Source organism: Adiantum capillus-veneris, chromosome 14 (assembly GCF_014529385.1).
Source record: "Adiantum capillus-veneris isolate H3 chromosome 14, ASM1452938v2, whole genome shotgun sequence".
Classification (NCBI taxonomy): Eukaryota; Viridiplantae; Streptophyta; class Polypodiopsida; order Polypodiales; family Pteridaceae; genus Adiantum; species Adiantum capillus-veneris.
In genome coordinates this window covers 73646043-73664511 of record NC_140944.1, presented here as the reverse complement: position 1 = coordinate 73664511, position 18469 = coordinate 73646043, and the positions used below count along the sequence as shown (strand labels likewise).

Genomic DNA, 18469 nt, shown 5'->3' with positions numbered 1-18469 from the left:
GCACAACATTTGAAAGCTTCCTGGGAAAGATAGGCACTAAATAGGTAAATTTCTTGATTGATTCCTATAGCACACATTGTTTCCTTTTGCCCAAGCTTGCATAAAAGCTGAACTTGAAACTTCATTCTCATGCTAAAAGACCGGTCGAATTAGCAAATGGAAAGAAACACTATATCCAAGGACATCTAGAGAACCTTCTATTTTGTCTGAGTACACAAAAACACTCTCGAAACTTTTATGTCATTGATATGGGTGGACGTGATATTATTTTAGGAATGGATTGGTTGTCTTCTCATCATGATTTGATTGATTGTGAGCAAGGGAGGTTAATTTTCAAGGGTAATGAGGGCAAAAACCGAAATATTAAAGCTAAAGAGTGCAATTGAAAATCTCTTTTGATTTCAGCCATGAAACTTATGAGGGGATTACACAAGGGTGTGAAACTTTCTTGGTGTTTGCCAATGAGATTACTAACCAAGTGAAAGAGAAACGCCGTCAGTCTAGCGTCGAGTATGTGGAAAACTTCTTGATGAGTTTAAGGATGTGTTTCTAGATGATTTACTTGGTATGCCTCCATCACAAGTGGTAGATCATACCATAGATCAAGATTTTATATAACACATATTTAGGAATTTTGGGAAAAATGCACAAATTTGGGACAATTGTTTGTATCACAAGTTTTTTCTTGTGGGAGATAATACATGTGCTATGTTGTTGCACGTAAAAAAATTTGTGGAGCATCCTTTAGTATATGGTAATTTTTTTAAAGGCTCTCTTCAGCAATAGTGTTTGAAATACTAGGACACTAACTTAGGACTTTTGGAAAAAATGCACAAATAAGGGAGAAATTTTCTTCTGTTCATTTCAACACTAGAGCATAATATGTGAGGTTTTTCTAACTCATTGAAGCATGGTTGGAGATGTGATTTGTAGACTATGCTCACATGTATGAGTGGAGACTCATCCATGTACAAACCAGATGTGCAAGAAAAAAAAGAAAGAGAAAAAAGCAAGAGTGTTTTTTACAGGTTAAAGTCTCATAATGTAGACATTCAAAAGAAAACTATAGGAGAGTCAACGAGGTCATAGCTTGAGTGTGGGAGCAAAAATAATAGAAAGGATAACTCTTCAAAGTAATATCTATGTTTCATTCGCACATAGCTTTGAAGAAAAAAGTAGAGAGCTTAACATTCATCATGAGAAGAATTGAGCTAGAGATGCCTTGGTCCTAACTTGAATGTACTAAGTGGAAAGAAAAAATAGAGCTAGATAGATTTTAGAACTCACCTTGTATAGAATCAACAAAAAATTAGTGGATCCATGATTGTTTTTGGAGCTATGTTGAAATTGAACGATTAGACCAATCTCCTTCACCTTGGTGAAGTGATGCAAGATAGTTTGGGAGCATAAAACTCAAATTGAAAAATTAATCAAAAACCTACTAGCTCCGCTTTGTTTCATTAGATCAAATCTCTCTAGATTCCTTGAGCCACTAAGATTTCACTACAAAAATCCCACGAGAGGATTTTTCCAAATTTGACAATATTTGAGCTCACGACATGACGCCAACAAGGAAACATTCAATCTAAGACACTCCACCTTGTGTAGCTCCATGCAACACCTGTGAGAGCAAACATTAAAAAAACCTACCCCCATTCACCTTTATTTGGCACGTGCCGGCCTTGTATTACCTGCTTTGTCTTGCACATTGTCTGCTTCGTATTACATGTCACATCCCAACTTGCCTTTCATTTCACTTCAATCCATTTATTTTTTATGAAAATCTCCAAGTGATTCCGATTAAAAGGAAATGAGTACTTCACTACTTGGAAGAGTTCATAGAAATGTTACAACAATTTAAGATTTAAAGCAATGTTTTATCACTTCAAAACATAAATGTCTTGGACAATATCATGTTGCATCTAAAGATAGCTTGAGATACCTCGGTTGGATACTTGGACTCTAATGATCATTTATACTACCACAAGAAATTTTTGATGCATTCCCATTGTGGATTACCACACCGTCATGAGTTTCTATCACTATCCCCAATTGATAACATATTAATTTTTCATTTACCGCAAATACAATGGGGGCAAGCTCTAAAGCGGGAGATAATAAAGTTTGATGTGCAACAAGCTCTTGGTGCTTTCCCATTATACTTTCCACAACATGGATTACCACAATACCATGAGTTCTTGTCCCTACACATACCACAACTATATAGGTATGTGGTTACTTTCTAGCAGTAGCTCATCATATTGAACACTGAAGGATGATATATGAAAAATAGTCCCTTTTCCATCCAAAAAAGTGTCTAATAGGCCTTCCACACAAGGCATTGTGGATTTCCAAACCAATCCCAACTCACCTTCTCACTGTGAATTTCAAAATTGCATGTGCAAACTTCGCTTGCATATTTTCTTTGGGAGACTTTTGTTGCAACAACAATGAGTCGGTGCACATGCTTAGCTCGGTGTGCTCTCAATGTTTGTAGGTAGTGAAGAATGGAGTTGTAGAACAATGCATCCAAAAAGCCACGATAATTGCATATGCCAGTACACCACCAAACTCTAGAACGAGCATTGCTGAATTGTAGACACATATCGAAATGATTGACGTGTCAAAGCCTTAGAAAACTTCTTGTGTACTTGAAGGTCGTGGCTTGAGATGTAGAATCAAACCTACGAACTTAAGTTCAAGAGGATGGTTGAAGCTTCAACTTAAGGTGCCGTTAGTTTTGACAGGGCTTAACGACAAGCACTAGAGAAACACTAGATTTGAATTCAAAATTCAAAATAAACCATACATCTAGGCGTCACACCTTACGTCATCACCTGCTCTAGAGCTAGCCATCGCTTTGAATACTCGGGTCCGACAAGCATGTATGAGGGCTCTCCCAAGGCCCTGTTATAAAGGGTGTCCCATTTGGGGGCCTCTAGTTAGGACCGCATCACGCTGTCCTGCAGAGTGCAGGGGATCTGTGTGAAGGCGGGGCCTTCTGCAGTGCTCTTGAAGGGGCACCCAACCCTTGCTGGGCAGCATCTGCAAGGTACCATGGATAGCCATATGCCAATATGCCCAAGGCCCCTCTGTACATTGCATCTAGCCAATCCAATGGCATCTCCACTGATGCTCCAGAAAGCATAGCCCCAGAGATGCAAGACTTTGAGGTACCGCACAGTGCAGGTGGAGATGGTGAAGAAACTGTAAAATCCAATCCACACAGTTCGGTTACGAAAGGTAGGGGAGCTCCAGAAGCATGTGAAGATGAGGAATTCTGTAGTGCCTCTTGTAGGGGTTGAGCTTCTCCACAAGGACGACCTTCTCCTTTGAATTATGCAAGCTTCACCCTGTCATTGCACCTTTACGTGCTGCGAGTTGGCCGCCAAAGCTCCCGCTTGCTACTTGTTTACCTTCCTGCAAGGCTCCCACTTGCTATCCAAAACCATTGCCTATTGCACCCCAATTGCACCATCCACACACAACTCATCTCTTGCAACATCGTACCTGCTGGCAATATAGCATTGTCTTTCCCTTATACCCCACTAAACCTCCCACCTACTGTCAACCACCACCACCTATTCCATCACTGATACATAATTACTTATCAATTCATAGCATCTCCATGCAGCTACTTGGTGACACTGCTCAAAAGAATCTACTAGGTAGCCACCAATCACCCTCTAGTTTCATATTGAAGCTATGAACACATGAGTGGCATGGCATGATAGGTTTTTTGTTGCCTTCCTCTAACAAGGATCACCTAGAGGCAACCATGTAAGACATGGGATGAGCAACCTTGCCAGCTTTAGCCCTCGTGTTCATGACAGTAGGTGGCTATGCCTAGGTGAGCCAGTGGCATGTACGATATGTATAGGCTTTAGAGTGTGGGGGTAAGTAGGTGCATTTGACGTAGAATCCCAAACTTTTATTTCAATAGAGGCTCCTATTCAAGAAGCTTGAGCCTTTACCTTAGACGAGGCTCGAACTTAAGTTCGAGCCTCTCTAAGCATACTCAAAAGGAGAGATTTGATCTAAGCCTTAGTAAAAGTTTAAACCTCTGCTTTTTGGAGATTCAAATTTAAATAGCTTGATCCTCTACGTTAGAGGATGTTCAAACTGAGCCTCAAAGAGAAATTCTTGGACTTAACATTACTAAAGAGCAAAATATTTGCTAGAGTAGAGGCTCAAATTTAAGCAGCTTATGCTTGTACCTAAGATGACGCTCAAACTTAAGTTCGAGCCTCTAAGTAGCCTCAAAGAGAGGCTTGAACTTAACTTTAAATAGGCTCAAATGTAAGAAACTTCCTTCTCTACCTAAGAGGAGGCTTGAACTTAAGTTCGAGCCTCTAAGTAATCTCAAATAAAGACAGAGGATTAAACTTAACCTTAAATAGGTTTTAAATTTGTGTTTCACTAGAGGATCAAAATTAAGTAGCTTGAACCTCTACTTGAACCTCTACCTTAAAGGATGTTCAAACTTAAGTTCGAGCCTCCTATAAGAAGCTTTGCTGGGAGAGTCTTGAACTTAACAAGAGTAAATACTTGAACATGTGCTTTAGTAGAAGAGGCTTAAATTTAACTAGCTTGAGACTCTACTTCAAAGGAGGCTCGAACTCAAGTTCGAGCCTCTAAGTAGCCTTGAAGGGAGACATTATAAATTGACCTCAATAAAGGCATGAACTATGCTTCAATACATGCTAAAATTTAAGTAGCTTTAGCTTCTACTTAGAGGAGGCTCGAACTTAACATCGAGCTTCTAAGAAATCTCAAAGCGAGAGGCTTCAACTTAATCTTAGAAAAGGGCTAAATTTGTTCTTTTTTGAGGCTCAAATTTAAATATTTTGAGCCTCTACATTAGTGGAGGTTGGAAGCTAAGTCCAATCTTCTAAGGTTTCTACGATAGAAGCTCAAACTTAAGTTTGAGGCTCTACCTCATAAGAGAAAGAGTCTTGAATTTAAGTGGCTCATGGGTCTTGATTGGTGGAGGTTGAAACTTAAATATTTTCTTTTGAGAAATCCATGACATGGAGATTTGAAGTAAAGCTCAAGCTTCTTCTTGAGTGGAGACTCACATTTGTATGCTAATTGAGAACAATCATGTGGGGAGTTGTACTTGAATTTCAATCTTTTTCTTCAATCCAAGACCCACATTCATACGGTAATTTAGAATAACAATTTGGAGATTTAATACTTGAAGTTCAAGGTTTTTTGGGTAGCATTAGAGTGCGAGTCTAGCCTCATGAGCTCAATGTAGCCTACTATAACACACGTAGGTGAGCTTCAGACTAAAGCTTTGAGCATCAACCCCATATAGTGGAATAGCATATGCAAGTTGGCTTTGAGTATGGGAGGTTCAATTTTACTGCCTATGACATCCATATGTTAATACAACTTTCATACACAATGTTCTAGGTTTTTATCTCTTGAGACTCAAATGTAAGTTTGAGACTCACATCTATAAGTTGATGTAGAACTATCATGTGAGGCTAGCCTAAAGCTACTGAGCTCATTATAGCTAGCTATGTGGGAAGATTACTTGTGTGCACATCCTAACCATTATGAATCTTTTTTTGCTAGAAACCATCCTGTTAAAAGCCTAATGCACAAAGGATGAGACAGATTTGACACTAATCAAGTATTACAAGAACTTTTTGTGCTCTTTGCTTAAGATTAGTGCATGCAGTTAAGACATTAGTTCTAAACAAACCATTAAAAATGTGATGCATGTGAGGACAAAAGGATTCTTGTTGAGAAAGCCTCTACAAATATCTCAAGATAATTTTTTTCCAAAGGAATCCATTGTGTGTCTTCAATGAGAATCATTGGATTGAAAACCTTCAAGAGTCCTTTGAAAATAAGGAGTTATAAGAGAAATTGGAAAAGAGATATGGAGGATTATGGGTGATACAAAGATATAAAAGTATTTTTTTGAGCCTATGGGTGGGACAATGTTTGGGTGCTTGCATAATCTGACTCCAACATTCCTGGAATCAAATGTGATTGCAAGTTGCTAAATATCCAATGAGGTTTAAGCAACCATCGTGATTCATCGAGACCTTAATGTGACATATCATGGCTGTGAATAATTTTTAAGGTCCCATTTTACAAAGAAAATCAAGACGTGTATTTTTATCCAAAAAAATCAATGGTTCTAACCAAAGTAGTGATACTTTGGATTCACTTCTTTTAACAGAAAGGTTACTAAAATCCCCTTTGCATCTATGCATATGAGGTTATAAATTGCATCTCATTATTACTATTTTCCAAGGCTACGTCACTTTGATTGATAAAAAAAAGTGACATCTAGTAATCAAGGTGTTTGCATGTCTTATTTATCATGCATAAATGATGTATTATTAAATACAATGTGCATTTTTTGAGTACGTATGATTATTGATCGAAGAGAGAGAGAGAGAGAGAGAGAGAGAGAGAGAGAGAGAGAGAGAGACTTGTACGTGGAGTTGGAAGGTTATGAGAATATTAAATCAAATTTCCACTATGACTAAAATTAGTCATTGGCATGGTGCTAATTTTCTTTGGGAATGGCACTTAGTATCCTGGTTTCATTCCTCCACAATTGTATAGTAAAATAACATTAGCCTTTTTAAGAAGTAAAATCATGACATGGTTATTTGGATGAGCTTATGTAAAAGGAAAGCATGATTTACTTGAATTATTGTGGTGAAACAATCTAGCAATAGTGAAATAGATTACACATTGAATCAATAAAGAGAGAAAAAGTTAAGACATTTTCATGAATGAGAGTATGATGGCATTTGGTCTATGTAACTAAAGCTATAAATAAATTGTGATATTGGGTTCACACTTATTGCATCTATCTGAGATACCATCCATTCCTATATTACCTTTTTTTTAAAAATTCACAACTATTGATAACCAATTTTTTTTGTGATTTATTAATTTCTTGCAATATGTGATCTTTATTTCTAGTATTGCTAGACTTGTTTGTTTTGATAATACAGTACAGTTATATCAATGTCACTTGTTATCTTGGTGTTTCTAAGCACCACATTCTTTTGGGATCCCATCAATTCTAGTTAATGAAATCATATCAATGTTGCTATGAAAATCTGTTCATTTTATGTATTTTTTTCACGTGGAAATGTGATAGTGTAAAATAACTTTAAAGGGAGTTCTTCCAATGTTGCCACATTTGATTTATACAATCATGTAATTTTATGAAAAAACACTCATATAATTGTTGAACGAGGGATACATTTCAATGCCATAACCAAGTGATCACAAAAAATGCTAGCTAAAACCACACAATATTACTTAGATTTCAAGTATCCTCGAAAGAAATGGGACCTGAATATTTCCCAAAATTCCTAAATATGTCTTATATCCTGTGGAATGCTCTTAACATTTATTGTGTGATCAAGATATGGTTTGAGAATAATTGCTCAGTCTTTGACCACACAAACTCTCCAAACCGGTCAACGTTTTTGAAAGTCTTTTTCTCTTGCTTGGCTGTCTTTTGTTTCTTCTTGTCTCCATTCTTCTCAGAAGCGACTCTAGAAAATAACTATGTCTCCATACTTCTCAAAAGGGACTTTAGAGAATCTCTCTGACACCTTATCCTTAATGTAGTCATGAGGCTTGACTAACATCAAGACCGAGTTCTATCTTCTTTTATAGGCATCATATGTTCTTTCATCTTCTTGCAGATTCTCTTGGCTTTATAGTGGCACAATCATTTTGGTATCTATTTTTGGAAGTCATAAACTTTTTTGTCTCAACTGAGCAGTTGGGAGAGTAAAAACTTGCTCAAAATCAAATTGTTGTTCTTCCAGTTTGCTTGCCATATGTGTGCACTTAATGGATAGAGCAAGGTTTTACCAAACTGCTCCTAATCGCAGAAACTTGAACTCCAAAAACAACATTTTCTTCTTCTAGGAGATGCTTTTGATGTTTTTAGTATGCTCCTAAGATAAGGATATGGTCTAGGTGGTCACATATGGCTCATAACATATTGTGCAAGAGGAGTAGCCACTATTTATATGCAGTAAGTTGCATGCGTAGCTGCCAAAGATCACAACAAGGAAGAAGCACATTTTTGATGCGGCACGTTTTAACGTGCCGTGAGTTTTGACACTCATTTCAACGCGGAACGATGAACATCAAAAAGCTTGTCTAAACACTTTTTGAAAGGATGGTCAAAATGATCGTCCAAAAAGTCATCATTTTTTTTTTGTTATGGAAAGCTTTTGGAATGTCTTCGCTTTGTGTTTACTCCGCTTATGTGCCGGCCTCAAGCAATGCCCATGATGCAGCCATTCCAAGCTCAGTGCTTTACTAATGCTCAGCTTCGAATGCCCAAGCTTTGTTGTTTGATCCAAATGTATGCTAATTTATGCCTTGAGTTGTAGCTAAACATTATTTTTGGACGCATATTTCAACGACTGTTTGGACGTTTTTTTTTACAAGCATTTTGATGGGAAAAAATTTGGGAGAAAAACCCAACCCTTTCTTTGGCCGCACACATTTCTTGCACACGACAAATAGAGAGCTTGATTCTCACAGGTTCAAATTGATTTTCCCTCCCTCTTTCCCTCTCTCTCCTTGAACCCCCCCCCCCCCCCCCCCCCTTCAACATACACTCTCTTTCTCTCCCTGTGTGTGTGTGTGTGTGTGTGTGTGTGTGTGTGTGTGAGAGAGAGAGAGAGAGAGAGAGAGAGAGAGAGAGAGAGAGAGAGAGAGAGAGAGAGAGAGAGAGAGAGAGAGAGAGAGAGACAGAGAGAGAGAGAGAGAGTCATGAGCAAGAGAAGAGAAAGAGAGAGAGCTAGAGAGATAAGGGAGAGAGAAAGAGAGTGTGTGTCTATGTGTCTATTGAGAGAGAGAGAGAGAGAGAGAGAGAGAGAGAGTTCTATTATCGTCCTCGGAGGTCAAATATGACCTATGGGACAAAATGAACATGTCACGTGGTGTGAGTGTAGGTCATAAGTGACTCTCGATGCTCAAAAATGGCTGAAATGAGCGTCGCAATAGAGAGTCCACATCATGGCTGGGAGAGGAAGGTATATAGGGAGAGCTCATGGCTGAATATATGGGGAAAAGAGGACCTAATGTGGTCAAAAGATGAGCACTCAAGTAGTGTGTGGTACTCACTCTCTCGCACTTGACGAGGGTATAAACTGCAAAGTCAATGAGACACCTTGCCACTGCCCCAACGTCTTGTCTTGCAGCATAGAGAATGGAAGCTAAGACGAATGGAGGAAATGGTGCAGATTGCACTGAATGGTATGGGCTCAAGGATGTAGGGATGGGTTTGGTTACCGCGTTTGGAGAAGAAGATATATTTGTAGTTTGGGGCAATGTGTGTGGTGTAATGGCTGAAGCGAGAACCTGCGGATTTCTCCCAAGCCATGATACATTGGTGTTGTAAGAATGCCTCTTTAACTTGGAAGTCAATCGACGCATCCTTGACCAAGTGACATGCATCACATCTTCCATACTATTTCTTGATGTCAAGCATCTACCCCGAACTTAGTATTTTGCTCTTGCATGTCTTTTGGACCTTTTGACTTGCTTCATATGCGATTCTAGGAAGTCGATACGAAGGGCTAAGTTGTGTCTTAAGCATATACACCACAACCATTTGCATGCCCAAGACCTCAATGGGAAGTGATCTAGACCCAAGAAGTAAGAGCATGTAGGGTGTTTGTGTCTTGACTTGGAGAAAGTTGTTGAGAAAACGCTTTTGGACATTCTCAAACTCTTTCCAAGTAGACTTCCCAATGCTACCACCCCACACCTCCACTCCACAAAGAAGCAGTGGTGTCACCAATGTGTCAACGAGATACATTTTGAGATCCCAACACTTGATCTCTCCAGCATTGCATATATTCTCAAATGCATAATAAGCCCTCTTTCCGCCTTCCAAGCGACACATTGCGCAATCCTTCCATTTATGATTGGATGGAACCTCAAAGCCAAGGTACATGAAGCTATCTACCACTTCAAGTTGCTCCTTGTTGTATACAATGCATGGATTTTTGTCATTGAGGGTCTTTACAAGCATAACCTTAGTTTTGGATCCATTCATGATTAGCCCACTATGTAGGCAAAAGCGTTTCAAGGCACTCATAATCTTTTGTGAATCTTCTAAGGTATGTGCCAAGAGTACTACATCATCGGCATAAAGCAAAAGCATGATCACCGCATTTCCAATCTTAACCTCTTCTATGCCTTCTTGTTGCATAAAATCAAGAACTATGCATTCCAATTCATCAATCAGTAGCCCAAAGAGGGTTGGGGGAAGTGGGCATCCTTGTTTGACACCAATGGTGCTTGCAAATTTTTTTGAAATTCCATCTCCCATACGTAGTCGACATATTACTTTTTGGTAGATGCGAAAGACTACATGCATAAATTCTTTTGGCACTTGAAGGCTTTGCATACGCCTCCAATGATTTCCTCACCGTACCATGTCAAAATATTTCTTGAAATCCACAAAGTAGCAATACAACTTTTATCCTTTCAATCGAGACACTTCCATAAGAACTCGAAGAGTGACAAGGTGATCAATAGTGCTATGCTGCTTTCAAAAACCTGCTTGGCCTAGTGCACATTTGCCGTTCTTTTCAGCCCATTCACTTATCTTCATCTCCATGATACATCCAAATAACTTTGCCATCATTGAAGAACAAACCATTATAGTGTGATAGTTGTTCACATTGTCTACATCTCCTCCTTTGTGCAAAGGTATGATCCAATTTTCACTCCAATCATTAGGCATGCCATGCTAAAGTGCAAGGTTAAACATATCAATTATCCAATATCGTGGTTTCTTGCTTGTCCATTTAATCATTTCAGCCTTGACACCTTGAAGGTCCCCTGCCTTGGGAGTAGCAAGTTTCTCAAGCGTGCAACATACATCTTCAATGGTAAAGAAGGGAGGCATAAGCGGAAGGGAGCTACAACACTCCATCATATCAATGGGTTGCTCATAGAGGTAATTGCAATGCGTATACATATCCTCAAGAGTCAAGTCATCAAAGCTCTCAACACGCTTGCCTTTTAGATTTTGCCAAAACTTGCCACATGCATGTGCTTTCTCTTGCGCTAAAAGAAGTTGTTTTTTGACTTCCCACCTTCTCTTCTTTTTTTGAACAAGTGCTTTGTATGTGTGTGAACGTTCCAAGTAAAATTCCTTGTCTTTTCTTGCATCCAACCTTAGCAAGTGTTTTCATGCTTGACTACATTCCATGTCAAACCATTCCTTCTTGGTGCTACCCTTTTTAGACCTTTTGCAAGACATGTGTTTCACTGAAAATCATTCCTTATCACAAGAGCAAATTATTTATTTGGAAACTTTCCACTTGCATTCTAATGTTAGGCTCTCTTGATACTCTGTCATGGTTAACATTTGGTCCACCATATCAACATATATAGGTGCTCGTTTGAAGTTTAGACGTACGTACGAATGATTCACATCATGATTGGAGGCTACATGCTCGGGTCTTTTACCACACTTGAGATCAATACATAGCATCCTATGATCTGATTTTGGATTCCATTCACCAAGTGTAAACCTTTGTATGCATTCTAGAGTGGCTTCCGAAAACAACATATAGTCAGTCACGCTATCACCATTGTGCTTTCTACATGTAAAGTCATTCGTGCCTTGCCATAGAGATACGCCATTTGCAATGAGCATTTCTGTACTATTGCACATATGTAAAAGTGACTTTCCATAATGATCCAATTCTTTTGCATCATTAGAACTTCAATTATACATGTATGAGCCATCCATTCTTCTTGACACATGTGGCATGTCGACTTGTTGTGTGTCGTGTTGTAACATATTTGTGCGATCATTCATGTCTCCAAAGACAATGACTTCACCATGGTCCTTGTAATAAGAAATGTCTTCCTCTAGTTCAACAAAGGGCCGATCTCTATCCATATTCAAGCGAGTATAAAAGTTGGAGAGATGAGAGAGAGAGAGAGAGAGAGAGAGAGAGAGAGAGAGAGAGAGAGAGAGAGAGAGAGAAGAGAGAAGAGAGAGTGTGTGGTTGATGAGCAAGAGAAAGAGAGAGAAAGTCAGTGTGTGTGTGTGTGTTTACACTTATTTTTCCAACTGTACAGAACAATATAGTGAATTGCACCATTGAACACAACTAGTAGACTTCAAGGCATGATACAATCATATTTATACAATCAGAGAACATGATCATAAATTACTGAATTAATTTTTCAAGAATGAAGTAAAATATGTCACTCAGGAGGAGTAGGACGTCCTCTGGTAAGTGAAGGAGAGATCGGTACGTGCCACCATCCAAACATCAAAGCTTATTAGAATAGGCTACAATGAATGGGTAGACAAGTACCAAGTGACCTCTTCCACTTGTTGGAAGAACCTCCTACTATTATCCTGAATTTTGATTTTTTACAATGTTCGGTTCAAACACCGCTTTTGCTTTCCTAGGTAAGTATTCCCTAGTCCTGTAGGGTTCTACTGTAGGTGATTTAAGCTCCAATCTGGCAATTTGTCTTATTATTAATTGCCTTCATGTTCTCTGAGTTACTATTCACCCTAGTTCGTGCAGTCAGCCTTACTTTGTTTGGTTCCTGTATCAAACAAGCATTCATTTCATGAGCATTGGCAATCATTGTACTCGATATTTGAAAAAATTTTGCCAGAGTTTTGTTTGTTTTTCTAAACAATTGAAAAAAAAACCATAACCGTATCAAGGTTTCAAACAATCCAATTATCTTCCTGTATGTGATTCAAAAACTACTCTCAAAAAAACGAATCATTTATCTTGACAAGCAACAAGTTGTCTTCCAACAGAAAACCTTATTCATGTCTTTCCAAAAACTACCTTTATCAATACCTGCAAATGATTGGTTAAGCATAATCCAATCTCAACCACAAAAAGAATTTCCTTATTCATATTAAGTCTGTAACCACCAAGTTACTCCTACAATTATGTTAACTTTGAGCAAGCATGTGTTTTCAACCAGCTTGGTTCCCAACATCCCCCCCTTTTTTTAAAAGATTTTGTATTCTTAGACCAGCTAAGCCAGCCCGCTCATTCGCTATGATATTTTTCCGGATCAGAGAGTAAATTTGCGAAAGGATTCCTTAAGTCCAACAACATATGTGATTCAAAAACCGCTCAAAAACCACAGTTATTATACCATTTATTCTCGATAAGCGACCACTTCCATATTTATTATCTTCCAGAACCACGTTATGTAAACATGCATATGATCAGGAATACATAACCAAGTGTTATCAACAACCAGATGACATTTTTTTGCATGCATCTGTGTGATTAAGTGGGTGTTTAAAAAATCTGAAAAGCGGTCTAAGTACTCAGACATTATATTAGTTGATCAAGCGTGTGTTATCTCCTCAATATTCCTGTTGCAGGTACCCAAAGTCCTAGTTTCCTTATTTTTCAATTAGGAATTTCATCTTAATTGAATATACTCAATAAACCAGTACTCCATCCAATCACATCAGCTCATGCCCATTACGAAAGCTCTATTGCAAACGATATTCAAAGTTTCATAGTTTTGTTTAATCAAATGCACCAGTAAAGATCAGTACAGTTTATGCTTTTAAAGACCAGAATTCTCGAGTAAGGACCAGTACTCTGTTGCATGCTTTGAAAACTGTTTTATGCATCTTTACACTATGCGGATTAGTGCATGCTTTCTTTTATGCTATGCAGGTCAGCATGATCCAGATGTTAAATGTGCTAAATTTATGAAGAATCTTTCATACACAATCATCCTTATTGACCCCATACTTATACCTCAGTTTGTACCTCAGCTATTCGTATAAAGACAGTGCACCATATGTGTACGTACAGTGTGTTAAGCTCATTAGATAGGGGTGGGGATCTACCTGTGAATTCGCCATTGCCTCCCTCAGCGCTTAGGAGATGCCTCTGTAGGGAGTGTTAATGCGCGGAGTCTCCTCCACTTCCTTTGGTTCGGTCCAGCTTTTGGGCGTTGATGCCTCTGTGTGCGCGATGGGCGATGGTGCAGGTGTGGTGTGTGTGCGCGATGGGCGATGGTGCAGATGTGGTGCATGCTGTGGTTCGCGTTGTGCTTCTATGCCCCTTAGTAGCGCTACCCGATTTCGGTGATTAAAGACAGCCATGCTCCTGCTTTGGCTCAGAGACTATGTTTAGCAGTAATACCATCTATTATGCTTTATTCCTAGCATGTGAGATTGCTTTAAAATTTATTATGTGCCCTGAATCCATTAGACCCTATTCTTGTGAAGACTTCGAGTCCATTTATTTTTTGGCACCAAATAGAATGTTCTATTCCAAAAAAAAATTGAATACCACCATATGCAGAACAATATCCACGAGTATGGCATAAGATGTTCTCCAAAAAATTCCCCGGGGTATTCCCATTGTTCCTCCACTGCTGCCTTTGCCTGATAGTGTATGTCTGACTGATTTTTGCATGTGTAGAAAGTTACGAGCATAGTAACTAGGTTCCTAGGTATCCTGTACTGTGTGTGTGTGTGTGTGGCCCTCCCCATCCCTGGGGTAAGGTACACTTAGCGGGGGGTAGGCCCACTAAGTCGACCTATCCCCTCACGAAGTGTTTTAATGATTTTAATAGTGTCAAATCATGCTCCAGAAAATCGATTGTTCTGTTAAAATTTCTTGATATAGTTGTGACCACCTGCTTAGAAAATCAATTTTTTTCAAACATGTCGATTAGATGTACTATGTCCTGATATGAAATTGATAGGTGCAAGGCATTATATACAATTGGCATAACTTGTGATATACATACTTTAGCTGCCATCGCTTTGGGTCTATTAGCTGATGCATGTATAAATGAGATACTATTTATTGGTAATCCGTCCTTTTTCCAAAACGTAGATGAAGTAAAGTCCCCAATATACGATTGTAGCAATCCTATTCTTGTGTTTAAATATTTTGCACTATGTGTATCAGATGTTTGCTTCATATTGATGATGTCCAACGGATATATGGTAAAGGGGTCCTCATGGGACAAGGGTTTATTATGGTTTAAACACTGGAACACAAACCTGTTGTTAATGAATAGTAAATCATCCATAAACCTCCATGAGTAAAGAAAAGCAGCCATCATTTCCAATTCGCCCAACTTTGCGAGTTTTTTAATGAAGCTTAGTTAAAACCAAGCCAAATATAAGTTACACCAGATAGGGGAACACGAGTACCCCATTGGTATGCCTTTCTTTTGTTTGTACATGTCCCGCCCAAGCTGAGTGTAACAATGATCCAATACAAACTGGTTTAATCCTTTAAAATAATAAAAGGACCAAGTGACTTCTTTGTAACATTTACTGGCTTAATAACTTATGTGTAGCGGAAATTAGCATGAACATAGTGGGAATTTCATTAGAATAGATTCCTAATGAGAATTACAAGAGTGCTTGGGTGGAGAGAGCAACAAAAAGCATAACACCTAGTTAGATAACATCGAAAATACTTTCAAAAGAGAGAAAAATTAAGCTATTGACAACAGTTGAGGACCGGATTTGCATGGAGCCGGTCCCCCCTCCAAAAGGCTTTGTATTATGGTTTCTCCCATCAAGAGAGACATTGTACAATACAATTCTTTGTGTTCCTTCAAGACTAGCTAGTGCAATAAAGATGAAAGCTTCATGCACTAAGCAAAACACTTAGCAAACACAACTTTAACTATCCCCGTTATCAGACCCATGACCTCACACACCTTCGAAGATGGTGAGAGCTAGCAAGGTATGAGAGTAGATTGAGAGGAAGAAGGAGTATCTTACGAGAAAGATGTACATCTCCTCATATAATCACTCATATTCGCATAGCTTAGCTTAGTAATTAGCTTGGTAGAGGAGATGAGCATGCATTGAAGCTTGGCTCTTGGTTGGATTTGCATCCACATGCCAAGAGAGTGTCGATGTAGGCTTCTATCTCACAAGCTTGGAGTAGGTGATGAGCTCTCCATTAAAGCTTGGGAAGAGATAGTCTTCTTTGCTTCACACATAACCTATGTGTGAGTGTGTTTGTGTGATAATGCCTTGCAAAAATCAGCCCCCTCTCTCTCTTGGGCGAGCCCTCTTGCTATTTTCTCTTCCTGTAGCCTCATTGGCCCTCCCCAAGTCAAGCCAATTACAATTAAGAAGCATAAGTGATAGCCTTCTGACATGTGTCCCCCTTTCCCCTTTTGTGAGAGCTTTAGGTAATTAAATAATTAAACTAAACTCTCATTGGACCTCTTTGCCCCCTGGCCAATAGGAATCAGGCAAGCCATGGGGCTCCTGAATGCTCATTGGACCCCTTGGGAGACTGCCCAATAGTATTCTAGGAGACTTAATTCTTATTGGTTTCTTTTATTAAATGTTTTTAAATTAATTAAACTAGATTTACTCTAGCTTAATTCTTATTGGTCCAGTTCAAGGGTCATCCAATAGAAATTGGGCACACCTTGTGGGCATCTGGCCTAGGGAGCTGACATGTGTCCCTCATTCCCTTTGTGTAAAGGGAGCCTGTGTGTGTGTGTGTGTGTGGCGTTCTCTCTCATCCCCTACCTTTAGGGCTCGCCCCCTCCCATGTAGGGATGTGCAAAGACTTTTAGGGCACACACAAAGCATCCAATTTTCCCTAGGGTTGACCTTTGGACACAACCTTTGAATTTTGGAACCTTAGCATTTTGGAAGTCTTAATGGGCTGAACCTTAGGGTCTTTTTAGCCCATTATTGCACATGGCTCTTTTGCAGATGGCCCCCCCTTTGGATCCCTATTTTCCCTCCTTTGGATCCCTACTGTGGCCGGTCTGCTAGCTTTAACCAATATTCTAGCTTTTTCTCCCCTGGCACTTCCCCACATTAAATGATCAGTTTAATATGAGAAAATCATTTAGGAGAATTAGATATTGATTATTATGACATTACCTCTCTCTTGAAATCATAGTCGTCCTCGACTATGGTGTAGAGAAGATAAAGCATATTCATGAGTCCTTTTCTTAGCGGGTAGAGAATCCCTATGTTACCCTACGACATCATTCCATAATGGATGACTAGTCCATTTGGCGCTTGAGAACCCGAGGCTGCCGCAAGCATGTCTGCACATCAGTCCTCTCAGTCTTCCGTAGTAGAGTGACAAGCTCTACTTAGTGTTTGGGAGACGTCGTCTCCACAAACTTGATCTAAGCATGCATACTACTTCATTTTTGTGCACAAATAAAGAAAAAGAGAGTCTTATAAGACAAAAACGTTGTTCATTTTTAACATTTTGTACATTTTCCTACTCTTGGGAAGCATTGTAAGCATTGACAAGGTTTAGGTTATCCTTTAATTGTATGGCTTGCATCCATCTAGCATCTTCAAAAGGATAATTCTTAAACTTAATAAGATATCGTTGGATAGTCTTACCGCCTCTTAATACCTTGTCTTCATGTCGGAGAATGGACTCGGGCTGCAGCACCTACTCTTGGTCCTCGATCTCCGGTGGGTCTTCAATAGTTGGTTCTTGAGGTGGCTCTCCTTTGTACGGCTTTAATAGGCTCACATGAAAAGCATTGTGTATGAGCCAATGATTGGGCAACTTGAGTTGATAGGCCATCTCGTTGATTGGCCTAAGAATCTGGAAGGGACCATAGTACCTTTTTGCTAATTTAGCATAGTACTTTTGGTGGCCCGTAGGATTCTTGCCCGTCGTGTGCCTTAATCGAGCCTTGGGAAACTTTAACAATACCCAATCGTTTTCTTTAAAGGCTTAGACTCTACTGTGCTTGTCAGCAGCAGCCTTTTGCCTTTGCTGTGAGATAGAGATAGCATTCTTAATCTTTTGAAAAGATTCTTGCAGGTCTCGACTATACTCATCTGTAGCGAAGATCTTTCCATGTACCTTAAGTAGCAAGGGACTTTTTGATCTTCCCTCAATTACCTCGAAAGGTGATTTTCCCGTGGAAGTATGTACAATGTTATTGTAAGCATACTCCACTAAGGGTAAGTACTTCTCCCATTGGGATCTTTGATCTACTTCCGTTACATAGGCTTTTAGTAGATCGAGAATAGTTAGGTTAGCTATTTCAGTTTGGCCATCCGTTTATGGATGATAGGCCGAAGAGAAGTTTAGCCTTGTCCCTAAATTCTCAAAGAGACCCTTCCAGAAATTACTGGTCATTCTACCATCTCTATCCGACACTATGGACATTGGCAAGCCATGGTACTTGAAGATTTGTGAAATGAAGAGAGTTGCCATTTGATGGGCTTTGATAGTCTTTTTGACAGGTATAAAATGAGCTTGTTTACTAAACCTGTCTACTATCGTCCATATTCCCATATTCCCATGGATAGACTTAGGCAATCCAAATATAAAATCCATGGATATGCTCTCCCATGGTGAATTAGGGATTGGCAAGGGTTGAAGCAATCCAAGTTGCTTCCCTCTATCAAATTTTGTCTTTTGGCATACCACACATTTGGAAACATACT

At 39.2% G+C, this 18469-nt stretch overlaps 1 pseudogene; it reads left to right on the top strand.

Annotated features, from left to right (window-relative positions):
• Positions 1-9492: 9492 nt before the first annotated feature.
• On the top strand, positions 9493-14136 carry LOC147442617 (uncharacterized; annotated as a pseudogene).
• The last annotated feature ends 4333 nt before the right edge of the window (positions 14137-18469 follow it).